We start from the raw sequence: 12,994 nt of genomic DNA, 5'->3' as shown, positions 1-12,994 counted from the left end.
CATCCCCTCAAAACTTGCCACGAAGCTCGTCGACCTTGGGCTGGGAACACCGATGTGCAGATGGATTCTAAACTTCCTCACAAACAGGCCCCAGGTGGTGAGAGTTGGTAAGCACACCTCCTCACCACTCATCCTAAACACAGGTACGCCACAGGGTTGTGTGCTTAGCCCCCTCCTATATCCCCTGTTCACACACGACTGTGTTGCTAAACAAGAGTCCAACATCATCATCAAGTTTGCGGATGACACAACCATCATAGGCCTCATCACAGACAACGATGAGACGGCCTATAGAGATGAGGTGATGGCACTGTACGAGTGGTGCCTGGAAAATAACCTGACTCTCAACATCAGCAAAACTACAGAGATGATAGTGGACTACCGGAAACGACCAGTCAGAGAGCACCAGCCCATCCACATCAACGGTGTCAAGGTCGAAAGGGTCAGCAGTTTCAAATTCCTTGGAGTCAACATCACCTAGGACTTCTCCTGGACCCTTCACACAGACACTGCTATCAGGAAAGCTCGCCAGCGGCTTTACTTCCTGAGGAGGCTGAGGAAGTTTAGCATGAATGCCAACATCACCTCAAATTTTTACAGGTGTGTAATTGAGAGCTTGCTGACGAGCTGCATCACAGTTTGGTACGGAAGCTGCTCTGCCAGCAGCCGTAAATCGCTACAGAGGGTGGTGAAGGCAGCAGAGCACATCACTGGCACGAGGCTTCCTGCCATTCAGGACATTTATCTCCAGCGATGCCTCCGTAAAGCACACAGCATCATCAAGGACCACAGCCACCCAGCATATCAGCTGTTCTCCTTGTTACCATCTGGCAGATGTTACAGGAGCCTGTCTGCTCGGACTACAAGACTCAAAAACAGTTTTTACCACCAAGCCATTCGACACCTCAACCACAACACTTAAACACACACAACACAGCACTCAGAAGCTACCCTGCAGCTTCACAAGTACTCTGTTTAATCTGCACTGGTCACTCCACTTTATTGTTATTGATATTTATATTTAAAAGTGCAATACTGTGATTTTCTGCTGCTCATTCCTGTGCAATATCCCATCTGCCCTCCTGTCATATTTCTTTTCAAGATTTTCTTATTTAATCACTAGTGTACATATATTTATATTTATAGATACATATATATATTTAGTCATCTTTTTTCTTTTATCATGTCTCTCTAATATTTGCTCCTCACTATTTTTCTATTTTCTGTATTATTTTATTTTATTTTATTATATTTTCTCCTACTGTATCATGCTGCTGAGTGACTGCAGCTCGTCAAACACATTCCATTGCAATGTTGACCCTGTGCTAACTTGCATATGACAAATAAAACTGATAGAAACTGATAAAAAACATTTTATCATATTTCCTCATAACCCTCTTTTTTCTGACCATTTGATCCCATTTTAATTTGCAATAAAGGATCCACAGAGTTTGGTGACAATAATGACAGTAGATGTTTGTGTGAAAGTGCTGGAAGCAAATGAGTGTGTGATGTTCTTTCAGTGTTGCACTTTGTAGACGCTCCCTGAGCACTGGTCTCACAGCCAGCTGCACATGGGCTGTATCCCAATTCAGGATCTGCAGCCTTAAAGTACGCAGCCTCACCGATCCTCAAGGGCCGCGTACTCAAAGACCGCTAAGGCCGGAAGTGCGAGGCTTGTGAAATGGGACGGTCTAGCCTCCGTTGCGCTGCCCAGGTTGCCTAGCAACCATGATACTAACAGCTGGAAACGTGTCATACAGCTTTGTTTGACAGAAATGAAGGAGAAAATCTTTTGTTCATTTTTTTGTTTGCTTCTACCTGAGGTTTGATCATTCTCTGTAAGATTAAGCTCAGCTATTGAACGGCGTATATTTTAAAGTAAAGGCTTTAAAACCAAGTTAGTACAAATGTCACATAACTTTGCCAACATGTGGCCAACAGTAATGTTTTAATGTTCTTCGTTATTAAACATTTACACATAAATAAGTGACATAATATTCAGTACTTACTTAAAGTTTACTCTTCGGGTGCCCCTCATCCGCCGTTTTTTTTTTCGGCAAAATTATCCACACCCACCACCGCGCTATGCATTCTGGGATATGTTGGGCCACGAAGTCTACACTGACACAGCCTTGAAATTCAGGGAAATGAAGGACGCATTTCAGGGCCGCATTTCGAGCAGCCTTTGAATTGGGACAGCCTTCAGCACGCCGCTGTGACGTAATCGGCCTTGAAATGCGTACTTTAAGGCTGCAGACCCTGAATTGGGATACAGCCATAGAGACCAGTGTTGTTAGTCCAGGTCAGAAGATGATGTCAAAAAAGGGGGGGAAGGTTGAGCTTTAACATCAAACCAGGATTATTTGAACATTTTATAACTTCATTTGTGTCTTTAATAATTTAGGAATGGTAAAGCTTAAGCTAATAGCGGTCCGAGAAGACGGACCTTTTAGAGAATCAGTGAAAAAGCATAAACTATCACTTTCATGTTTAATCATTACTCATTGAAATGAACTGAATAGCGTTTAGAAGATTTGTTAATTTTTTGTCTTTTGTTAAAAAGAGTGGTTTCAATAAGTTTCAGACACACCTTGCAAATGTGCTTATAACGAGTTGGCACTCGGCCTTTTGAAGGTCAGAAGCTTCGTTCGGCGTGACTGTCCGGACTGATAAAGTGTAAGAAATGCCTTGAGTGCGGAGGGCTAAATGCAAACATGCTTACACACACATAAGATATGATTAGAATGAGTCCCTGGGACATTCTGAATGTTTTAGACCAATTCTGAATCACTAGAAGGTCAGTAGATAATAACATTAGATTATTAGGATTAGGAAGAGAGGTGTTTTGGTTTTCTGTCTCTTACAGAGAAAGGAACAGACACCAGACGAGGTCACAGAGATGCGAGGATCCTCCGTAGCAGAGTCAGACACAGTGACTGCCGAGACATCAACTGGGTCCAAGTGTCATGGCGTTTGGGCTCCAGCTAGTCACCACAAAAGGATGGATCCCATAAACACAGCAATAACCATGAAGGGGTTGGCGGAAATCCGGGAACACCAGACCAACGAAGTTCGAGAGGCTTTTGGGCAAAAAGGGGACACCTTCCTGTTCCTTTTTCTGAAGAATACACAGATCGTTGTTTGAAATCGGAGCAGAATAATCCCCTGATCTGTGTTACGACTGAAGGGTTGTCTAACCCCTAAGGTTGAAGAATTAAGAGCAGAGGATCACCCAACTGGACGACACTGGTAGCTGCAGCAATAAAATAAAGGTTAAGAGCTCTTCGGACAGAGGTTCTAGTCTACGTCTGAATGGTATAAGGGAACACCAAATAAAGCTGTGGGAGAACAGGGGAGTGTCATCTGGACCTGCTATCCTTGTAGTAATAGTTTGTCTTGCACCTGACTTGCGCAAACACAGAGGTCATCTTACATATGGTTTGCCCGTCAGGGGGACAAAGGACCTCAGGAGTGAGAAGAGATGAACCCGGCCACACTGGGCTACAGGGTGTTTGTGGGGTCATTATTCTAATGACCTCATCAGGGGGAATTGTAAAATTATGATATTATTTTATGCCATGTTATACCCCTAATTAAAGATTGTGAATTATTATGTAGTTTTAGTTTGCATTATTCTCCTGAATTAGAAGAAGCTGATAACTATTGCATTAGTTAAACTGATTTGCATTACATTAAATTGCTGACTTGTTGTGAATGAATGATATTGTTTTATGATGCATTATATTGCTGAGTTATAAGAAATACTGTTCGCAGAAGGTTATTGTCTAATTTGTCTGAGTAGAAGAGAACAGAGTGTGCTGGAGTTTTCTGCCCCATTTCAGCAGGAGCAGATAAACAGGGAGCCAAGGTCGTAGCTCAGGCGCTGTGTGAGAGAGAGCATGTGAATGTTTAGGCTTTTTATGATAAGGTGGAGGCACCAGAGGTTATAAAAGTTTGAGCAATGCTCCACCATTTTGAGATTTTGAGGCTGTCTGCATCAGTGTCCATCTCCCACGTGTGTGATCATTAAATCATCGTTTGACTCAACCCGGCCGGACCAGTGTTGTTATTGTGGTTTTTTCTCTTGTCTCCATCCCCAATATTTTGAACCTTAACAATGACTTGATGGAATGAAAATGAGCTTGTAGTTTGTCTGCTTTAATAATGTGACTGGAAAAAGGTGTTGGACTTCAAATATGTCCATTTCTTTCACACTTCACCTTTAAAAGTGAAGCCTTGTGGTTCCTGGAAGGAAAAACATGACTTTTTCAAGTCTTTGTCCTGTTTTTATGATAAATGTACGACTTTAATGTGAAACATTCAGAGTTTTTTCTCTTGTTGTGTTTGTTTGAAGATGCTTCCTGTTGGCTTCAGCTGTTTGGAGTTTCCATTTTCTAAACTTCTACATTCTGAACCTTCTTCAGCTCTGAACAGATGATGAAACACTGAATGATTTCAAGCTCACACTTTGTCTAATAAACTTACATCTTTCATTCTTTATACAGATTGGTGAGCTGTGGTTTGTCAGAGATCAGCTGTGATTATCTGGCAGCAGCGCTGAAGTCCAACCCCTCCCATCTGAGAGAGCTGGAGCTGAGCTGCAACAACAAGCTGCAGGATTCAGGAGTGAAGCATCTGTGTGGTTTCCTGGAGAGTCCAGGGTGTGGACTTGAAACTCTGAGGTCAGTCAGCATGTTTTAGTTGTGCTGAGATGAATATGATGTGAAAGTTGTGCTGACACTAAACTGCAGACATCAGGCTGATATTATACTGATCCACACTGAGGATCTTCATGGTGAAGTCTGTTTTCTTCTCTGGTTTAGTCCATTGACTGCAGCAGAACAATGTTCACATTTCAAACCTTCAAAGAAGAAGAAAAATCCTCCACTGGATAATTCACTGTGAAACTCTCCAACCCTTCATTCCACCTTAAAGTCTTTCTGACACTGAAATCCAAAGGAAAATGTGCGTTTGCTTTACAGACAGCAGTCCAACACAAACATACACACATCATCCAAAACACAGTCCAACATCCAAATCTCCTCCACTGCCAGCATGAATGATGGGAAAGAGAAGGAGGAACACTCTGACATTCAGGGTTAGAATGAGTTTCATGAAGCAGACTGTGAAGATCAAAGCTGCATTAGAAAGCTTACATGAATGAATGAGTGGACAGAAGTGGACAGAGATCATCTGAAGCACTTCAAAGGCTTTAAATCAGCACATTTCTCTTTATTCTTTATCAACTCTGTTAGTTTCTTTCAGTTTTCTGTGGAATGAAGCTAACAGCAGGCTAATAAGATGCTGACCAATAGGTTTCTATTAAAGGTTGTAATTTGTATGTGAAAAAGTGCAAACAGAAGCCTTTAAAAAGTCCTAGTGGGTGCAGTCAAAGCAGTCCCTCAGTCCCAGTATAGAGTCTTTGGTCCAGACTGGAACAACTGTGTGCCCAGTTTGAGCTCTCTTCAGTCCTGTGACCTGACAGACCCAGAGGGGCCATCACATCACATTTAGAAGCTCCCCTAATGGAGCCACAACACATGTCCAATACTTAGTCTGTCTTGTTGGACCAGCTGGAAGAAATGATTCAAGGACTTAGTCACAGAACAGAGATTCAAATCTCCAAAATCCAACTGGCTGCATCAGGAAATATAGTCTGAAACTCTGCACAGTTTCCTGTTTGAAGCTGCTTCCTGTTGGCTTCAGCTGTTTGGAGTTTCCATTTTCTAAACTTCTACATTCTGAACCTTCTTCAGCTCTGAACAGATGATGAAACACTGAATGATTTCAAGCTCACACTTTGTTTAATAAACTTACATCTTTCATTCTTTATACAGATTGAGTGTCTGTGGCTTGTCAGAGATCAGCTGTGATTATCTAGCAGCAGCACTGAAGTCCATCCCCTCCCATCTGAGACAGCTGGACCTGAGAGGAAACAACCTGAAGGATCCAGATGTGAAGCAGCTGTCTGATCTTCAGCAGAGTCCAGACTACAGACTGGAGACTCTGGTGTAAGTAGAGTGATGGAGTGAGTGGGTGGTGCTGTCAGCAGTATTGTACTAAACACAGTCAGTATGAAACAAAGATCCAGTGTTTCCTGTAAAGCTGCAGCTTCTCAGTGAAGCTGTGAGAGGAGAATGGTGACAGGCTTCAGGATTGGACACAAACACTTCCTGTTTCTGACCTTTATGGTCACCATAGTAACAGCTGTCACGCTCTGATCAAACACTGTCAACAGCCAATCATCTCTCTGAACAAAGCAGCACGCAGACCAATGACTGCATTCATTTCCAAGTTTAAAGCAGTGAAGAACACAGTCTGTAGGTGAGGAAGAATTTAGTGAGAGCAGATGTTTGGATGGAATTCCTCCAGTTAACAGCTGGAACCGTCCATCTGGATTGTTGGGCTTGTTGTTGGGGTTCCTACAGAGCTCAGAGTGGATACACCAAGGTTCTTCTAATGAATGAAAGTCCAAACTCAAACTAGGAGGGAAAAACATTGTCAGCAACTTCAATGAAAATCCAAAGATTAGAAAAAGTGAAGCAACAATGAGTCCTAGTACAGTCCCAGCACTGAAGTCCCTGCTGCTCTTTATACTGGATGTGCTGCATCACTGACTGACAGCTGATGAAGAGTCTCTGGAAACACTCGTTTATCTCCTCTGCTCTTCCTTCTTCTCTCTGCAGGTGGAGCTGGTGATGGTAAACAGGACGGTGTGTGTGCTGAGAGAGGAGGAGCTGTGTCCTGATGATCCAGAGAGGTTGAAGCAGCAGCAGCTTGTGTGTAGAGACGCTCTGACTGGGCCATGTTACTGGGAGGTGGAGAGGAGAGCTTCATCCAGCAGTGACTGACAGAGGAATGAGAAGAAGTGCAGATGACTGTCAGTGCTGCAGAGTGAACTGCTCTGAGAACAGCTCCACTGTCAGACACAATGTAGAGTCCAGCATCATCCCTGTGTGTCCCTCTGGATCTGACAGAGGATCATCAGTGTATCTGGACTGCTCTGCTGCTGCTCTGTCCTTCTACAGTCTCTGCACAGTCTCTGTCTGACTCTGGCTTCAGACCCTCATGGATCAAACTCACCTGGAAAGACTTTCAAACATCACTCAATAGATTTGAATACAGAATATATTTGATATATACTGTAGATGTACTGTAGAGTTGCAGTTTGTCACTTGTAAATACAGTCTGTGAGCAGCTATGAGCTGAAAGATCTTTCTAGAAACACGAAATGTTTTCACTCTTTTGTTTCTTTTTCATATATTTCCACAACATTAATATTGATCCCACCTGTCTCACCTGTTTCATGCTTTTATACATAATAACAGGACACGTGTGATCTGAGCGCTGCTGTGGTTGCTGTGCTGCACGTCTTCATTTAGATAACAGAGACATCTAGTGGTTCAGAGGGAGAACTGTGGCCTTTTGTTGTGGGCAGTCTGAGGTACACCTGTGCACTACTCATGATGTCAGATCAGCATCCTGATGTGGCACACCTGTGAGGTGGGATGGATTATCTCAATATAGCAGATGTGCCCACTACCACACATTTGGACTGATTTGTGACCACTGTTTGGGAGGGATGGTTATATTGTGTATCTGGAATGAATTTTAGGTCTCTACGTCCATCCCATTGGGAATGGGAGCAGTAACAAAGGTGTTGCGTTTATATTTTTGTTGAGTGTATTATAGATTAAGTGCCTGAGTTGTTAGGTGTGGATGATTAGATTATAGTTTATTGCAATAACAAGTTGTGCCTTGTTCTCAGATAGACAGCAAGTAGAGAGTGATATATGAAATGATGGGATGGAAGGAAGAAGAGAAGCAAAGAGTGATTCACAGGCAGAGTCTAGTTTATTTCTCATAGTTTTTGTTGCCTTATGGTTCCAAGCGCTGTCACCAATCTTTGCATTTTGTTATTATCTCATGACACTTGTTTAATCAGCTACCATCTCTCCTATGGACTTTTTAATGTCTACAGTCTCAGATCAACACAGCCCTGCCCTTCCCATATTAGATTCTTGATGAATGTGTGTTGTTGTTATTCAACCTGGTTCAATGTGCCCCTTTTTAACTTTGAGCACCCGCCCCTTTAAAGCTCTCTGCACGGCCCTGGATGGGACACTGCCTGGGAATACCAGGTGCTGTAAGCTTTTGCACTTCCACACACAAACTGCAGAGGGCACTTCTGCTCCTGCTTGTGCTTAGAGGCATGAGAAGTTAACATTTATGGGTGATAAAATCCTTTTTCTATATTTTTAACATGAGAATATCAGTTTTCCATCTTGTGTTCCAGAGTAATCGGACAAAAGACAAACGTAGAACAAGGAAAAAAGAGGCCAAGTGTCTCACCTATAAAACAAAATTACTGTTTTCTGAATAGTCTCACACAGATAAACATTTGCAGGGAATACCTTTTCCTTCAAAACAAACGTCACAGACTGTGTTTTTCTTTACTGATTGTATTTGAGTAGAAACTCAGATTAAAATGGCATCAGTGCTCATAAAATGATTTAACTGTAAAAGTAGGTGTAGTGGATCACTTTGCATAGATCTAGATAAAAGTGCAGTAAGCAAAGACTACAGTGGTCTTTGAGCAGCTGTTCCTATAATGTGAATCTGGGATAAAGGCACAGATTATTTGTTTGCCTTTGTTTCCTGGTTCTTTCTTTCTTATCCAAATGGAAAAAGAGAGCATAAAAGTACTGTTTACAAGCAGCTTATCTATCTCATTGTGCCCACTATCATAAAATCTTGGTTGACTGAGCACTGAGCCATCTACCACTCGAAATTGAACCTGTGTGGGACAACAACAAAGTCCAGTATACTAAGTTTCAGTAATGTGCAGTTTTTTCTGTGGAAGATGTAAATCTAAATAGATGTCCTATTGTATGCATAATATACCACTGAACTTTATAAAACAACTTCTAAAAGCAAATTTCGATTTATTTTAGATTTTCTCAAATCCAAACAGTGCTAAAAGCATGCACACAGTCAAATATTTTTCATACGAGGTGCTGAAGGTTCTGCAATGTTCTGTCAGTGCGCCCCAGGGCAGCTGTGGCTACAATGTAGCTGCCATTACCAGTGTGTGAATGTGTGTGTGAATGTGCGAATGACTGAATGTAGTGTAAAGCTCTTTGGGGTCCTTGGGGACTAAGTAAAGCGCTGTACAAATACAGGCCATTTACTGTGCGTGTGTTTATGCTCAAGTGTATGAATAAATTAGTCAGTTTTAAACAGTTGCAATTTAAACAGTAGAAGAGTGGCACTATATTTATATATTTATAAAGAATTTCAAACAACAATTAATTGATGCTCAAAGCAGGTTTATTTAATTAATATCCAGATTTCCAATTAGTTCCCAATTCATTCAGCAGCAAATCACATCACCAGTCACTTCAAGGCTGTATGTATTATTGTAGGGTCTACCTTACAATAATACATACAGAGAACCCAACAATCATATGACCCCCTATGAGCAAGCACTTTGGCGACAGTGGGAAGGAAAAACTCCCTTTTTACAGGAAGAAACCTCCGGCAGAACCAGGCTCAGGTCGGGGCGGCCATCTGCTGTGACCGGTTGGGGTGAGAGAAGGAAGACCCCCCCCCCTCTGTCCCCTTCTGGCTGCCTCTGCCTCAATTTTATCCCACAACTTAGACATTCACATTATTCACACTCTCATTACACATACATATAGGATCTTGGGGGTGGGCACAATCACGGAGTCCAAATTACCATCAGGGTGTATACCTCACCCCTGACGTCGTTGCCCACCTCTCAATTTTAAATACACTTAGTCATTGAGGGCTAGCAGGAGGGACTATGCGCTTACCTGCTGCTCCTTGGCAGGTAGCTCCATGCCCTCCTGGGTTTTTTGCACCTTAGAACACATATGCATCAACACTACAATGAGCGGGTGGAGGGAGGTTTGGAGTCTTCTCCCACCCCCATTCTCTGCGGCCTGCTGGAGCAGGGGGGCTAGGAGGAGTTGGCCGTCCGACTGCGGTCTGGGGTGTGGGGCCTCCCTGCTGCTGCGGAGTCGGGGTGGTCTGCCTCTCCCCACCGCAGGGAAAAGGGTAACACCACCTGGGTCTGGGTGCAATTCCCCCCTCCAGGGGCAAGGGTACCTAGACCCGGTTTGTAGAGTACGCTTGGGGAGTGTGATTGTGTGTACAGCGTCTCTTTATGTCTGTCTCCACGTTGGTTGAGTGTGGAGTGAGTGCATATGAGAGCATGAGGGTGGGAATGGATGTTTGTGTCTGTGTGTGCCTGTATGTCTGTGTCTATATGTCAGGTTGGGTATCAGACGCCACCTCTCTGGGGACACCTCAGGCCCTCCAAGGTTTGGAGGCCTATCTCCACCCACCACCACTTCCCCTGCCGGTGGCGGACTCCCTCAGGTGTCGGTGTGTTGGTGGTTCTTTGTGTCTGGGGGTGGGCGTCCGGGTACACACCGGCTCACTCCTTGGCGGCCGCTTGTCGGGGCCTGGGGCCTGGGGCTCGCTCGGGCCCCTTTGGAGGTGGGGTGCCCCCGGCCTCTCGGCCTGGGGCTCGGTCACTCAGGCACAGCTGGGGGCCGGCGGAGCTCACGGGCGCGTCACTGCAACTCCCCCTGACTTCTGCTCCGCGGCTGCTGGGCGAGCCCTCATCTGGGACTCTCCTCAGCTCTTACTGGAACAGTGGCGCGGCTGCCCCTCTGTTGGTCTTCCATGGTCTCTTGTGTTCTGGGGGCCTCTGGATGTCTGGAGTTTTGATCTCCTCCATACCCGCTTCACACCCTGGAGGACGGGGCTGTGGCCCCCCCACACTCCCTAGCAGATCATTACATGGAGAAACCTTTGGAATGCAAGCATGCTGATCCACACAGGTATGCACACATGGGTATTCACAGACGCGGACTAAAGCTTTCTTGGCTGCTGCCTCAAAGCACACTGTGCGCTGTCTATCTTGCGTGCTGCACAATATCGTTTATTATTTAGTAACTATTGATATCTATGACTAGCTAGTTTATTGTGATGGTGCTTTGTTTTCTCTATTATTATGTTGCTCTTTGTTGTTTGCTGTCTCCTCTGTTTGTTTTTTTTGTTTGTTTGTTTTTTTCTCCATACAGGTGACCCAGGAGTTTTTTTTGTTTTTTTTTCTCTCTCTTCCCCCCCCTTCTCACCGTCTCTTCTCCCCTTTGGTTTTCTTTCTTTCTCTCCCCCTCTTTCTCTCATTCATTCCCCCTGTCCTATTTATTAAAAAAAAAAAAAAAAAAAAAACTCCTGGGAAGGAAAGGATGAACTGAAGCTCTGCCATCACGTAATGTCGCATACTGCTGTTTCTGATGTCATTTAAAAAAAAAAAAAAAAAAAAAAAAAGAGAGAAGGAAGACGTTTGTTGTAGGTCTGATTGAAGGACTGATGTGATGGTAAGTTGTCTGCTGCTCCGCTTTGAATATTGAGAGATTAGTTGATGGATTTCAAGCCAAATTGTGCCCAAGTTTAAGACCACATTCATTGGTTGTTTTTGTTGATGTTATTGTTTTGGGCTTTTTTTCCACAAGAATTTCTAGCTCCCCTAAAATTCTGGCCACCCAAACGATGATTGCTGCTGAGAGAGCACAAGGTTTTGTCCCCCTGTACTATTCATGTCCGTGCAGGGGGTTCTCCTTGAGAGGCCAGGGTCGAAAAAGGGATGCTTCAGAACCTCCGAGGGTGTTATGCGCTGATTTGCATCCAAGGCCAACATTTCTTTGATTAGCCTTACAAATAATGTTTGGCCATTTTCCAGTCCTCGCCTAACCTTCAGCAGTTGTTCGAGGTCATCGAGACGCTTAAGTTTTATATATCGAGTTTCCTTGGATCGATAATCTGTCTCGTATTGAAATTGTTCTGGGGTCTTAAATGTCCAGCGCTGTTCGTTGTGGTTATCCTCGATGAAATAGCTGTCAGTGTACAAGCCAGACTCTAGAAGATGATCTGGTAGCTGACCCTGAGTTTCAATTATGAATTTCAAAACGTCATAATCGTCTTCCCCAGGATAGAGAGGCACCCCTGTAGCAAGCTCCACAGCTACCAGCCCCAGAGACCACATGTCAATTGCTTCATCATATGGAGTGCCAAGCATAATCTCAGGTGCACAATAACCAATTGTCCCCACACAGTCACCAGGAATCACTGCAGAGGTGTTACATGCGATGCCAAAGTCTATAAGTTTGACTCTGACTTGAGACTCACTGCGGTTCACAACCATGATGTTGACAGGTTTGAGGTCAGCATGCACTATTCCCACAGAACCCAGGTGGAACAGAGCATTTGCGAGCTGATTCAAAATTGGCCTGATTTCTCTCATTGGGAGACCTTGGTTATTCCGGTCCCCTATGTAGTCTGACAGGCTTTGGTCGAGGAGTTCGAAATTCAAGCAAATGCGCTCTCCATCGAGGAAATAGCCGTTCCATTCGACAGTGTTGCACCTGTCTGGATCCAAGCATCTCTGTCTGGATCCAGTTTTGCCTGGAGCAGAATTTCAGGGTCGCTCTTGTTGACTTTAATAGCAACAGTTTGGTTCTTTTTTGTATCGCGACATTTCGTTACAACACCAAAGCTTCCTTCTCCAAGGAAAGCCTCCACCATGTGGTGATCTCCCAAAATGGTCCCTTTAGATATTCCAAGCTCATCTGAGCCGAAGGATGGGTTGGCTGACATGGTGTAATGTGTCTGTTTGCGCTGTGGATTGGTGAGAAACAAAACGGAACTTGTTTTGGTTTCTCTCGTAAATTGCTCTCAAAACTTCTCGAAAGGGTTTCAGTTGCTGCAGGTCAACGTCCGTTAAGCATAAAGTAACAGGTGAGCGCTCCTATTTATGGGTTTTGGGATCAAAGCAAAGTTATGACGTCAGAAAGGATCAAAGCAAAGTTACCGCGTCACAAGCGATCGAAGCGATTCTAATATGTGCGCATGCGCACATATGAGAAGCGATCGAAGGGATTCTAATATGTGCGCATGC

General features: G+C 44.0%; 1 protein-coding gene across 1 annotated transcript in view; it reads right to left on the bottom strand.

Moving 5' to 3' along the window:
- The window catches only part of LOC113011577 (NACHT, LRR and PYD domains-containing protein 12-like), a 382,413-nt gene that overhangs the window by 177,645 nt on the left and 191,774 nt on the right, over positions 1-12,994 (bottom strand). The gene's annotated exons all lie outside the window — the stretch shown is intronic.

Source organism: Astatotilapia calliptera, chromosome 19, assembly GCF_900246225.1.
Source record: "Astatotilapia calliptera chromosome 19, fAstCal1.2, whole genome shotgun sequence".
Classification (NCBI taxonomy): domain Eukaryota; kingdom Metazoa; phylum Chordata; class Actinopteri; order Cichliformes; family Cichlidae; genus Astatotilapia; species Astatotilapia calliptera.
This window is presented reverse-complemented; position numbering and strand designations above follow the sequence as displayed.